Source organism: Equus przewalskii, chromosome 1 (assembly GCF_037783145.1).
Source record: "Equus przewalskii isolate Varuska chromosome 1, EquPr2, whole genome shotgun sequence".
NCBI classification, from domain to species: domain Eukaryota; kingdom Metazoa; phylum Chordata; class Mammalia; order Perissodactyla; family Equidae; genus Equus; species Equus przewalskii.
In genome coordinates, this window is record NC_091831.1 from 161,954,783 (window position 1) to 161,969,441 (window position 14,659).

Below are 14,659 nucleotides of genomic sequence, written 5' to 3' on the forward strand. Positions count from 1 at the left end.
AGTGTACTACTGAGCCATTCCAGACGTCCTCAGGGCTGCCTTAATGTCACTCTCAGAAGGACGTTTTGGAAGCTCCTTGAGAAGTTTCTACTGATGAGCCTGTGTTGTTTTATGGAGTGTCAGTGCTGGGAGAAGTCTGTGCCCGCGCCATTGTCTTCCCACCACATGTGTCTGCTGGGAACGAGAAACTTTCTTTCCAAGAATTTGACTGTGCTGTTGTCCTTGTAGGAAAGAGCAGGGGACATAGCACATTCAGTGACATCTGCATACAGTCTCCCCGTCGGAGTAGTTAGTGGGAAAGGAGGACCCAGAGCCTGGATGTGGCAGAGAACAATTTGAAAAAAGGTGCAATATCCTCAGTGTTTTCTGGCAGAAAAGCTTAGTTCTGAGACTGAGCGTCTGGCCCTGGGGCCCTTGGTAAACGTAGAAAGATGTGGAGGTGGACATGTTCCCTAAGACCCTCTTCCACAAATCATCAGAAAGTCCGATTATCCAAGAGAGGAGAGCGGTAATAGAGTTGTGATGTATTCATGGGATGGAATGCTGTCCAGCTGTTAGAAAGCATCATGATTTAGAAGACTGCTCAGTGTTATGGAGTGGTTTGTGTTATCCAGTATTAAGGGGAAAAAGTAGATTGTAGAACAGTGTATACAATTTGATACTAATTTTTTTAATGTGAAAGACAAGAACCAGAGCAACTATTTTATGTGACTCTTATTTTCACCTTTACATTATCCAATTTTTTCTGTAATGGAAATACATTAGTTTTATAAGCATAAAAAAATTGGGGGCGCATAATCCTTATAAACATGAGCTAGCAGTGTACCAAAACAATTTCCTTTTCTTCCAGGCAACATAGGTGAACCACACTGTGCAGCCTCACTTGAGGTCAGGTGTGGCTGTGTGAGTGTTGACACCAATGGGATGTGAGTGGAAATGATGTGGGCACCTTCCAGACCTGGTCACAAACACACTCCTGTGCATGACTTGTAGACTCCTCCCCATTCAGAGTTTGGTACAGGTGAACACAAGGAACACAGAGGCCATCTTTAGAGGACTGAGCCTGGTCTTTGATCATGGATTGATCATGTAATTATTGTCCAAACAAGGACATCTGAGATTAGGAGAGGGCACTAGTCATCAGGAAACTCATTTTGGACGGTGTGTGAGCAAGAAATAGACTTCTCTCGTGTTACTCACTGAAATGCTAGAGTTTATCAGTTAGAATAGTTAGGGTTATCTTAACTAACACAAGGACCATCTTACTGAAGCCTGCCTTTTTCTGAATAGTAATATTTATAAGAATAAAATTATTTTAATAATTATACAGTTTAAAATATTGAATAAATTAAAAAATAGAAAGAAGAAAAATGTCAGCCTTTAACTCACCGCCCAACTGACCACTGTTAACACACGTTTTTCCATGTAGATTTTTTCTATGTCTATTTTGATGTAAGTGTGATTACAATATATTCAGTTTTTCATCCTTTAATTTAAATTATTCAACATAAACTTATACCTCATTTTATTAAAAATCTATTATTGAATATCATTTTATGGTCTTATTCTTATTTAATAAATACACTTTTAAGCTATCTAAATAATACAGAAAAATTGCAAAAATGAATATGTAAAAGAAATAAAAACAAAAAGGAAAATATACGTATAAGAAGGATATGATTGTAGTATATACTGATCTTGAACTACTTTTGACTTCAACAGACCAGATGAACATTCTTCTGTGTGACAAAATGTAATTCTATCTCAAAATATTAAACTTTCCATAGTGTTCAATGTATGAAACTTTTCAAAGACTAATTCCCAAATTCTTGCTGAACATTTGCATTATGTCGAAGATTTGACATTTGTAACAAATGTATAAGGAATAACATTGTCCACTTTTCCCAGTGTGGTTGATGGCTAGGTGAAACCCTACTCTTTTCATTTTTTTTTAAGGACCTTTGTGTACAAGGTGTGAAAATGGCATTTTCTCAACGTCCATACTGAATGTAAGTAGTTTTGTAAATCCTTCCCCATTAGATAAGCAAAAAATTATTAATATTTTAATGTGCATTGATTATTTAGTGAGCTTTTACTTTTTTCCAAATTTTTATTAGCTTTTTAAAAACTTGCCTATTAATGTTCTTAGCCAAGCTTCTTAGAGCCACGGATAATGTAGATGGTAAGAGCTGAAGAATCTATAATGAGCATGTACCATATTTTACCATTTTCCTTTTTGGAAATTAATACTGATTTCCAATTTGGGGTCTATTATTAAACAATGATGTAATGAACATCTTTATGAATAATGTGCACACGCACGTGCACACACACACTTTAGACCTCATTTAGGAATAAATCCTAGAAGAAAAATCACTAGATCAAGAGAGAGAACTAGGTGTAAGCTAATTTGGAAGACATTTTAAGAAAACAGGTACTAGCAAGAGCAGCCTAGTCTTCCCTGATGCTACAGATATTAGAAGGTCATCATTTTCCTTCCTAACGTGTATCATTCTACGTCAAATGCTCCTATCAGGTGTGAGGAGAAACTGACCCATTAGGCACTGTCTTTCAAGGCCACACACCCCTAGTGGCAAATATCCCTGGCTACTCTCTTGTTGACTCTGGCTTACACCCTGGGTCTCCATGAAGCTCATTGTGGCTGACTTTCTGAGGTCTCTATTTCTTTAGTGTGATGGCTTCTCCTAAGACTGTCCCTTTTTATTGCTGTGACCCAAAGTTGTCCCCTGGCTCGTGCACCTTCTGCTATTCACTTGCTCATTTCCCCACGTGCATTCAGCTCTTCCCTCCCCTGTGCTTCTGCCGGTGCTGTGAGCCCCAGGGGAGGCTTGGCAGATGGACATGGGGACAGTCATGAATGAAAAATAAGCTTTCATTTGCTTTTCATCTTATTTTTCAGTGTGCTGGATGTTGCTTTTCATATCTGTGTGATTTATTTGTTATTCTTTTTAATGAAGTTACTTCTGTTTTCAATGTTGGTCCCAGTTGCCTCAGTGTTTGTCCAGCTGTCAAGAATTTGCTGTGTTTGTCACATTCAGTTCACAGGTGGTGCTGTTTGAAGGACACAGGATCCTAAAATAAGGTTATCTGGGTCATAATTGTTGATGAAAATAATCAATGACCAATATATAGATAAAAAAGATGGGGGCCGGCCCTGTGGCCAAGTAGTTAAGTTCGTGTGCTCCACTTTGGCAGCGCAGGATTTCATGGGTTCGGATCCTGGGCGCGGACATGGCACCCAGGGCACTCATCAGGCCATGCTGAGGCGGCGTCCCACATGCCACAACTAGAAGGACCCACAACTAAAAGTACACAACTATGTACTGGGGAGCTTTGGGGATAAAAAGGAAAAAATGAAAAAAAAATCTTTAAAAAAAAAGAAAGATGGAGTGATATTTGTTGAGGCAATCCTGATGTCTAGCCAGGAAGTGCTGTCTCCCCCAGGGAAGAAAGCTCTCCAGAAAAGTATGGTCACAGCATGGCTATAGACCATTTCACAACAAAGAACATACAGCAAGCATGACAGGAATACAGTTTTTTTCCAAGTCACAAGGATATGTTTTGCTGCAGTTTAGCACATACATAGCAGGTAAACTTGACCTTGGTCCTCTGGGAAGAAGAGCTTATCTTGAAAGAAGTGCTGGTATTGGCATCAGAGAAAGGGATACATTCATTCCTGTCTTTAAAGAGTGCATTCTTTGCTTTGGGAAAATGTTTGAGCAGATGTACAATGCCTGTTTGGTGGGTCAGAAGTCAGGCTGCTCTGGGAAAAACAAGTTTTAGGTCAAATCATGGTTAAACCAGAAAGCTTCCCCATACACCTCGAGATGTGAAAGCTTCTTGTTATTTTTATTATTTTCATCACAGTGAAGGATCTTGTACTTGAAATGTGGCATTTTGTGTGTTTGTGTACTGGGGCTCATGCCTTCTACATGTCAACAAATAAAAACATGGCTGCCCCAGGTGCCACCTCCCTCCCTCCCCTCCAGACATGGACACCACTGAGCACAGATTGGGAACCTCTGGACCTGTGGGTCTCGAAGTCTCTTCATTTTCACACTGCCCTTCTGGAATCAAACAAGGTCACTCGTGTGAAACTCTAATGTGCAATACAGATAAAATACAGAGTACTTAATGCTTTTCAAGGCCATTTTTCTTGTGGATTCCAAATACCGATCCATTGGCCAGACTGACCAGCCTGGGGGAAGAGGAGGAACCAGGGGAATTTAGAGGAAATTTCACTCCATGTAAGTTTCCCTGTATCAGGGATAGAACCTGTTATGTGTCTGGCACAAAGAGAGAGATCAACAATTGATGTATTGATGGATGACCAGGTGGTACTTTCCAGCCCAGCAGCCCTGGAGCCCTCAGGCTCACAAAGCTGCCACAACCCTGGTTGCCAGCAGGGGGAATCAAGCCGAGCTGAAAGGGACTGAGACTGCTGAGTGACTACAAGCCATGGTAGCTGAGGCCTTGGGGGATGCTGGGCTGGATGGAGGACCTGAACTGTCTCTGCTCAGGTGGGAAGTGGGTACTGGCTCCTCTTATAGACATTGGGTGGGCTGGCAGATCAGATATGACAGGGATAAGCAACAGAGGAGAATTCACATGGGGCTTTGGGAATTCTGTTAGGGAAATGAGGAAGACACTGGCCCAAAGCAGGGAGGGCTGGATCGGAAAGCAGCCGGTGGCCAGGGCAGTCACGTGGAAAATAGGTGCTGGTGTGGGATGGTTTGCCAGGGCAGACGGTTGACTGAGCTTAGTGCTGGGCCCAGTGCAGGGCAAGAAATGGGACCCGCATGAGGCTGGAGGCCATCATGGGAGCATCTGAGCCTCTGAAGGTGCATATGGTCCTGGCTGTGGGAGAGGCTGCCTCCACTGGAGAGAGAGCAGCTGTAAACAGGAAACTCAGTGCCCACAGCTTGGCCCTCTGGTCTCCTGGGTCCCTGCAGTTACTACTCTTCCACTGCCTTGCTGATGTCTGTCTCGAATTGTTGGGGGAGTGGTGATGGTGTTGACACAAATAATCCATAACCAACTTATAAATCAAAATTGGGGTGAGTTTCTTATGAGCCAGAGTGAGGATTATAACCCAGGAAGGCCTTAGAAGGCATTCTGGAGAAGCATGGGTTTCAGTACAGTCTTATATCTTTTTAGAACAAAGAAGATACATTAAACACACCCAGGATACATTTTCAAAGAGGTATTCTGTTGCAAACTAGCAGGTCAACATGACCATGATGCCAGGAAAGGGACTTATCTGGGAGTTACAAATAGGGCGTTACCAGTAGGGCATAGGAGGTAAGGTATGCATTCTTATCTTAAGAGAGTGCATTCCTTACTTTAATGGATAAGCAGATGTACAATGTATGTTTGATAGGCCATAAGTCAGGCTTTCTGGTTCAAGCTGAATCAGTACTGAACTCGAATAGTTACCCCATATACCTCAATATGTGAAAATCTCTTGTCACTGGTGATTGGCTTAGAGAAGGTAAGAATTTTCTATGGCCCAAGGAGGAACATATTTTGGGGAAGAAGACTGTCTTTTTATAACGGGCAGCCTTCAGACTCAGCCCTCGCACGGGGCTCAGCACCACAGAAGTATGACTGAGAAATTATACAGCATAGGGTTTAGGGGGAAGGAGAGCTGGAGGAGGAAGGAGGAAGGACAGCCACAACTGACAGCAGAGGGCTGCCTGGAGCATGCTGTTGCGTGTGGAAAGTGGTTCAGTGAGTCAGTGAGACTTCAGTCACACTCCCTAGAGATCCATTTATTATGGCACCTCAGTCCCACTCCCCGCCCCATGGGATTCCTGTCTCTGCCCCAGAAAAGGTGGTCAAGCAGAGAGGAAGGTCAGCATGACACCTGCTGTGAGAAACACTTCATTGTTCTCTTTATCCAGGGCAGGTAGTGTGAGACCTTCATGAAGACTGCTGGAGGGGTCCCGTTCTTTTGTCCATAGGAGCAAATACTCTGAGCCATGTTTTCACAGATGAGGGGGCCCCAGGAGTCTCCTGGGGACAGGGAAAGGAATGACTGAGCTGGCCTCTTCATGGTCCTGCCCTTCCTACCACCCAGGGGCTCAGTGGTCTCTATTATGGGCTGCCTGGGAGAGCAGGGCCAGGGCAGGCACTGTCACCTCCCTCATCTCAGGGCTCCAGCCTGGTTCTGACTGTTCCTTGCAGCTCCACCCAGGCCAAGATTTTCTCTCCAATCCTGAGGGAAATTTTGGTGAGAACCCTGCTGTGGGGTGACTGATCCTTCCTCAGCCTGCAGCCCTAATCTGCTCAGGCGAAAAAACTAAAGACTGGATTCGTGGTCCCAGGCTGCTCAAGCTGTAGGCTGAGGCATGATGATATGGTCACTCCCATCCCCGAGAGCTCCCCATTTGCTCTCTCCTAGGGCCTATCCAAGTGGATGCTAGAAACATTACCTTGAAGCTGTTCTTCATCATTTTTAGGTCCCCCACACAAATCTGGGTGGCCCTGCTGTAATAGCCGTGGAAGAGGAATTCACACTCCTGATCATTCTGCATGGTCAGCTCCACCTCTGCAGAGTGGTTGCTAAAGTGCCCATTGAATCTTGCCTCCAAGCCGGCCACACTACACACTTGTCCAGGCCACACCTGGGCTGTGCCCCTGGGCAGGCTGAGTGGCCACACAGCTGCAGTCTGCTTGGCCTTTCTCTCCAGCTGATGGGACGAGATAAGAAAGTCCAGCTCAGCCACTGGCCTCCTGGGCCTGGACACAGGGATGGGGCCATGCTGTCTTCCCTCTCACCTGAGCCAATTGGGACCAGCTAGGTGGCCAGGATTGGAAGGAGGGAAGGGGACAGGTAACACAGGGAGGGGAAACAATCTGGACCTAGGACAGCAACAGCAGCAGGGAGGTTCCCTTACCTTTAGTAACATGATGTCATTGACGAAGTTCTTAGGATTATAGTCTGGGTGGCAGATGGCTTCTCTCACAGGGATGACCTGCTGGGTCCTCTCCTGCTCCTGAATGTTATGGGTCCCAAGGGTGACCATGATTGGGCTTCACAGAAAATAGAATGGGGATGTGGGGTGCATGGAATCACAAGAGATCCAGCCCTGGAGCCAAAATGGGTGGCTGACAGTGGAGCAGGGTCGGGGGAACCTAGGAGAAATCAAAACAACAGGAGGACTGGGCCCTGAGTGAGTCATTCCCCTGTGCTTCTCAATGACATTGAAGGTAGGTCACCTAGAAGCTTTCTCTAGCCCTCAGGCAATATTGTGAAAGTTCTCTGAGTTTGCATTTTGACCCTGATGCATGCTTTCATCCTCCACAGCTGCTTTATTTGGCCAGTGTGGTCTCTCTTCTCAACTGGGCCACTTGCTCTCACCTCTGGCCATCTGACCCCAAAGCTTCCCTGTCCTATTTCTCACTTTCCATGGACCAGTCATGCTCTCAGATGGCTCCTCTCATGAGCTCATTTGACCTTGAATTACCAGGAGCTGGGGGCACTCCCCTGGGCTGCAGGCACTGGGCAGAGGACAGGGGTCCCTCTAGGGGTCTCAGGAGGTGTCAGTTGTTGGTGGCCCCTCACCTTCCCCAGCAGTGAGCAGCAGTGAGAACAAAATCCTTTCTCAAGAGGACACTGCTGCACCTGTTCTTTTGGTCCTTAAGCAGAAACTGAACCAAGGCCTTGTAGGGGTGGGAGTGGGGCTTGGCCTCATGTCCTCCGATGATGTCCTCTGAAAGAAAACACTGGAAGATGGGCTATCTGGGAGCCATTGTGATCAGAAGGGAAGGCTCTGGAAGGTGGTGATTAAGGGTGGGGTCTACAGTGCCCTGCTGACACTGGGGAGAGTCCTCCCAGGTTCTCCTTGCAGCAGAATAACCTTTTCTGAATGTCAAGCCTCAGAACCCTCTGTGAGAAAAGGGAGGACAGTGCTTGTTGTCCCTGTCCTACTTCAGACCATGCATGGAGGAGATCAGAGCTGTCTTCATGATGGTGGAGCCCAGGGGATGGTGGACAGGGCTCCCCTGATGCCTTCTGTCTCAGTGAGTCTCCCAACCCCTCTGTGCCTCTGCTAATGTCCCAATTATGTCCCGTCCTTTATCAAATAATCAGTCTGTGAGCTTATGGAGATGGATTTTCTAAAATCCTCTTGTCCTAGGGTCTAACACGGCCCAGGATCCCAGACAATCTTTGGCTGTGTGAATGAATGGCCTTCACTTAGGCTTAGAGTGAAGTTTGGTGCGGATCATGTTGGTGGAATTGAAGACTGTCATCATGTGGGGAGGGCACTCTGTGGAGCAACTGAAGGCCTGGTAAGGCGGGGGGAGGTGGGGCTGAAAATGGGGGTATCCGGGCCTCTGGCAGAGCCATGGCAACAGGGAAGACCTGTTTGCAGTCATCCAGACTCTTCTGAGCTCAACTGCACCCTGTGCTCCTCTCCTGTGCAGGGGTTAGGGGGTGAGGGCACCAAGAAATGAAACTGGTTGTTAAGCTGAGTCCAGCGACAGGTCCCACTACTGCCGTTGGTTTGTTTGAGCTGTCCTTTCTTGGGTTAGAGTGAGGGATTTTAATTACTTGCCTTTTGTAGCTTCTCGTCCTCTGCCAATGCTTTTTTGTGAGAACCCACTTTCCAGGTGATAAGAGAAAGGCTCACACACTAAATCTTTTAGTGAACACCCTTCCTTCCTGCCGTCCTTGCTGAGTGTCTGTGGCAGCACTGGACATGTTAGTCTAGGTTTGGGATGGGATCTGGGGTCTAGAAAGTTCTTGGGTTCAAATTCTGGAAAATCCCTAGCTGTGCTTGTCAGAAGGGTCAGGAATACAGAGGGTTTTGTGAGTTGGGATGATGACTCTGAAGTGGCAATGGTCACTCACCTGTGCCAGCCTCATGAGCCAGAAGAAAGGCCAATAAGAGCAGGAGTGGCTGCATCTTTCCTGAAGGTCTGCCGAGGTCAGAACTGCTGGTGTTTCTTCTTTCCAGATATATTGTCCCTAAGGACAAGGCACGGGTATGACTCAGGATCTCACAGACCTCCTAGACCTGTGCTTCTTGTTGTCTTGTGTCATCTTCAGGCTGGTTTTTGGAAGTTCTCTGGCTTGGGGTAGGTGTCAGTCACACTGTCACCAACCACACTTGCACTCCCAGTGCTGAGTCACAAAGTGAAAGCAAGAAGAGAGAAGGAGGTGAAGTCTGTTCTGCAGCCAGTAGCGGAGCTGGACCCCAGAAGGCCCTCAGCTCTTGGCTCTTTTTCCATCCTGATGAAGTCATGAATAATTATTTAGCAAGTTAGGTCCAGGGATGTGAGCAAGATGGCTCCTGCCCTTAAGAAGATGGAGGCTGGCTGGAGTGGACTGAGAATCTGTGGTTAGAGTAGAGGCTGGTAAGCGCTGTGGTGGGGTCTGCTTGGTGGTGAGAGATAGAGGCTGGACCTGCCTTAGGAGCCTGTAGAGTTGGACACACCCAAACACCCCAAATGGCAACCACACTTCCTCTCTGACCACAAGTCAAGCCTTGTATTTTGGAATATTTAAAACCCCTATTTATTTCTTTTTTAAACATTTTTATTGTGGTCTAAATAGTTTATAACACTGTGAAATTTCAGTTGTATGTTAAGATTTGTCAAACACCATATAAATGTGCCCCTGCTCCCCTTGTGCCCGCCCTTCCCCTCTTTCCTCCCAGTAACCACTAAATTGTTCTCTTTGTCCGTAAGTTTGTTTATATTCCACATAGGAGTGAAATTATTTGGTGTTTTTGTCTCTGGCGTATTTCACTTAACATGTTGCCCTTAAGGTCCATCCTTGTGGTTGTGAATGGGAAGTTTATGTCTTTTTTATGGCTGAGTATTATTCCATTGTATATATACAACACATCTTCTTTATCCTCTCATCAGTCGTTGGGCACTTGGGCTGCTTCCATGTCTTGGCTGTTGTGAATAATGCTGCAATGAACATAGGGCTGCATAAGTCTCTTTGTGTTGTTAATTTCAAGTTCTTTTGAAATCACCCAGGAGTGAGATAGCTGGGTCATATGGTAATTCTATTTTTAATTTTTTGAGAAATCTCCATACTGTTTTCCAAAGTGACTGTATCAGTTTGCATTCCCACCAGCAGGGGATGATGCTTCCCGTTCCCATACAACCTCTCCAACATTTATTAGCTGTTTTGAATTCTTTGTTGTTTAGGTTATGGATTTCTGTGCTTTCAGGTTTGTTTCTGGGTACTTGTCATTTTCCTTCTGGTCTGGAGCTTTAATATGCCTACTCATACTGCTTGATGGAGTAGATTTTTGCTTCCTCTGGTCGCAGCTGCTGAGTTCTGCCACAGGATGGGGATCAGGCGCTGTGTATTCTGGGCCTGGCGTGAGCAGGGTCTCCTCAGCTCCAGCCACTGACTGCTTTTCTCTCTGAGTGACTAATGGATGGCAGATCTGGAGCACCTGGAAGGGGAAGGGGTACTCTCCTTCCCCAGTGCTTCTCCCAGCCCCTGCTTGTCTCTCTGTAGAGAGCTCTGGGTGATTGCAGGACTGTGCACTTTCCCTTTCCCAGCCGCTGATGTCAAGCTCTTTGTACTGTGCTCTGGACGATTCTGGGGCTGGAGTACTGGGCAGGGGAATCTCTCTCACCTGCACACTTTACCCTCCCCAGCCACCACACTCTCCCTGCTGTGCTCCTCATGACTCTGGGGCTGCACATTGCGCACCCCCCCCATCACCGCCAACCTCTCTGTGCCTTGCTCCAGGCGATCCTGGGGCTGGAGTGTGGACAGGGATGGGACACCGCTCCTCACCTACGCCCTTTCCCTGCTGCTACTACCATGTTCACTACATTGTGCTCCAGATGATTCTGGGGCTGGAGTACCGGGCGGGGATGGGGCGCCCTTTTCACCTGCGTACTCTCCGCCTCCACAGCCCATCTCTCTCCATGGAGCTCCTGTGGATGAGCTTCCACATCCCCAGAGGAATCAGCCTTCAGGCGTATGGCTGCATGGGTCTCCCAGACATGTTTTGTGATGTGTATATGTCCTCTGTTGGTGTATGAATGTCCTTTACATTGTATCTTAGAGGGGAGAGTCCAAGGGAAGAGCTTACTCTGCCATGATGCTGAAGTCACTCTAGAAGCCCCTCTTTAAATGAAAATATTCTGTGACCAAGAGGGCTTCTCTTATCCCACAATTTTGAACAAAATCCAGACCTTGATATTCATTTGACAAAAACAAGCCATCATTGAGTCCATTGGAATTGAATGGCCTGATTGGTTTATTCTTGAGTCATGTAGCACTCCTGGCCCTGAGGTGGGTACTGTTCCACCCAAATCATAGTGTCTGTTTTCTGGGGAAGGGGTCTCCCTTGAGAAATGCTGGTCACTGTTGTCAGATGACCGGGAAATGGATGCCGATCATTCTAATAGTATACAGTAAGTATTCTCTGTCCAGGGTCCGGTGAACCATGGCTCTCATGTCCCTGGGCCCCAAAATTATAAGTGTTTGCCAATAGATTATCCCAATACTATCTCCAATATGATGACAGATGAAAGAATAATGGAAAAGAATTGATTATGAATTCTAAACAGGTCCATCTCAATTCTGTTAAAGCAACAGTGTCTTATGAAAACAGAAAAATAGGGAAGGCAACCTGCTTAAGCATTAATGATGATGATCTCTGGGTGGTGGTATTCTCGGTAATTTTAGTGTTCTTATTGATATATTCTGCAATTAACTGTCTTTCCATGATGACTATGTATTACCTTTATACTCAACATACCTTTTCCCATTGTCAAAGGACACTCATCAATGGCAAACATTCAGCAGACCATTTCTTTCTAGTCTAGCCTTCTCTAAGAGGAATGTTTTAAAAATGAGCTTACTTTATTGAATCCATTCTTATATAGAAGATTTAGAGATTCTTGAAAAACAGAAGAAAAATTTACTCAATTAGCTATAGGTTCTAGGACATTTTGGTGAATAAGGGAAGAATTAAGTATTTCTACTCTAGAGATGGAAGTTTATTAAGTCCCTGGCAGCCTCCCCTCTATCACCCTCTACCCACTGCATTTCTGGCCTCTGCCCCAGAGAAGATGGACGGATCAGACCTGGGGGCGATTTTATCCAGGGCAGAGAGCTCGAGGTCCTGATGTAGACTTGTAGATATTTCCCATTCTTTTTTCCAAAGGAGACAATGCCCTGGGCCATGTTGTCACACACGAGGTGGCCCCCAGGGTCACCCTGTGGCCATAGGAGGAGAGACTGAGCTGGGCCTTCTCCTCGTCCTCCTCTCCCTGCTGCCTTGCGGTTGAGTGGTCTCTGTTTTGGGGCTGTGAGTGAGATCTGGGCCAGGACAGCTTTTGTGGCCCTCCTCGGTCCTTGGGCTCCAGCTGAGCCCTGACAATTCCCCTCCTCTCCTCCCCAAGGAAGACTCTGCTGATAAGTGGCTGTGGGACAGTCTGCTATCCCCCCAGAGTAACATAACCAGAGACTGAGTTGGTGACAAAGCTGAGTATATAGGGATATAGCTAGTTCCCACTGCCCCAGGTCTTCTCATAGCTTGGCTGTACCCAAGGCTGGGCATGGACGATAGTGGGGATCTCATCTTAAAAAGAGTCTTCCTCTTTGTTGGGTCCCCCACATATATCTGGGTAGCAGTGTTGTGATGGTCTTGGTAGCGAGAGATGCATTGCTTGTCTCTTTGGACTGCAAGCTATACCTCATGCAGTTTTCCAGCTGAGAGAATACTCTCACCAAGGTGCTTCCTGTCAGCCACACTGCACACCGTCCCTGGCTTTGCCAGCTCTCTCCTCCTAGGCAGCCTGAGGGGGCTCACAGAGGCAGTCAGGTTGGCCTTCCTCTTCAAGCTGAAGGCAGAGGAAAGGAATTCATAAGGACTCCAGGAGTTGCCTTCTCCACAGCCCTGAGACAAGTGAAGGGGTCATACTTGGAAAGAGGGACAGGCATGAGGTTGTGGGGGATGCAAAATCCTCAGGATTAAAGTGTGCAAGAACCAGTGGAGTCACATGCCCTACCCTTAGAAACGCAGTGTCATTACACAAATTCTTAGGATTGTCGTCTGGGTGGGGGATGGCTCTGCTCACAGGGATGACCTGCTGGGTCCCTTCCTGCTCCTGCATGTTGTGGAACCTCAGGGTGAAGTAGACTGAGCACAGAGAGCAGAGAGGGAGGTAGATGCACAGGAGATGCACCCCAGGAGCCGTGAAGGAAGGAGGACAGCTTGGGACAGGGCAGGACTGGAGTGGAGATGAATTACAGGGGATGGGGCCCTGGGGCTGAGCATCTTCTTGTCCTCTGCTTCTTGGCAACCTGGGCCGAGTGGCGGTTCCTGGAGCAGACTCCAAGTGCTCGGTCAGATGCAGAACTTACCTGTCTCTAAGCAAAATCATGAATTTGTCCCCCGTGTGCTCTGGGCATGGAGCACGACCATAGTCTCCTTCCAATGCCACCTTCGATCAGCCTCTCTCTTCAACAGGCCCCTTGCACTGACCTGTCCTCTGAAGGGCTCTTCTGTGTTACTGGGTGGTCCAGCTCTGCAGCCCCTGAGAAGGCAGTTCTCTGTGAGGTGTCGCCAGATGGGTGGGGCCACACGCTGCTTCTCACCTTCCCCAGTAGGGAGCTGCTGTCAGCACAAAGTCCTCACGCACAAGGAAACTCTCACAGCTTTTTCTTTTCTTTGGAGTCTGGATCAGAAGAAATGCCAGATAAGGACAAGAATAAGGATTGCCCTCATGGCCCCGGATGATTTTCCCTGAAAGAACAATTCTACACTGCTTGCTGTGCTCATGGAGTCACAGGCTGGAGCAGGGAGATGGGGACAAAGGAGACCAGGGCGGAAGGAGTTGGGGTGGCAGGTAGGGGAGTCTGTAGTAGCCAGAAGCAACCAAGAAGGGGGTCCTGTGGGTTCCTGGGGCAGAAACCCTGGCTTTCCTGGTGACCCACCAGACTTAGCTTTTCTCTCTGACAAAGAGAAGAGCAGTCCTTGTTCCTTAATTCTTGCTGCACACGTGTTGGCAGACAGGACTGGTGTTTGGAACAAGCTATGAAGGACTGGTGGATCCTGGAAAATCCATTCCCTGATGTTCTCTGGGTTTTCCAGACCTCACTGGGCTGCTGGTCTGTAATATTTGGAACATGAGCTCAAGATTTTGGGCTGTGTTTGCTCTGTATCTGCTTGAGCCTGACACATAGTAGATGCCCAGTAAATGTCTTCGCTGCCTCAAGAAGTGGCTCCCAGTAAGCCTCTGGAGGAGGGTAGTTTGGAGCAGTGCTGGTAGGGTTCTGAGCAGCAGGCAAGAAGGAGCCTGACAAAGCTGTTGCACCCGTTGACTGAAAAATTACCAGAGAGAACTTGAGAGTGAACTGGATGCCACCAACTCTGGGATCAACTGGATCCTCAGCTTCTTTCCCAGGCAGCATGGGAATGACAAAGCTTGGAGAAGGGGTGGAAATTTAGGATATGTTTTAGGACATTAGTTAGAAAGCTAGTGGGTCTTACTTTGATTTCGGAAGCCAGCTCCTTTCTCCAAGCTTCCCTTTCCCAGCAAATTATTTCTCATTCCTAGCTTCCAACCTTTTTCCAGGTGCCTTTGTAAAAGAACCCACTTTCAAGATGATAGGGGTATGGCTTGGGGAGGAAAAGCGCCCATTGGC

The 14,659-nt window shown here is 47.0% G+C and overlaps 1 protein-coding gene across 1 annotated transcript in view; it reads right to left on the bottom strand.

Annotated features, from left to right (window-relative positions):
- Positions 1-14,659, bottom strand: part of LOC103545732 (granzyme H-like) — a 53,207-nt gene that overhangs the window by 20,616 nt on the left and 17,932 nt on the right. Inside the window, exons 4-5 of the transcript XR_011542154.1 lie at positions 6,456-6,713; positions 5,888-6,036 (exon numbers count right to left, since the gene is read on the bottom strand). The gene's annotated coding sequence lies outside the window, so the exon portion shown is untranslated. The remainder of the gene's footprint in view (positions 1-5,887; positions 6,037-6,455; positions 6,714-14,659) is intronic.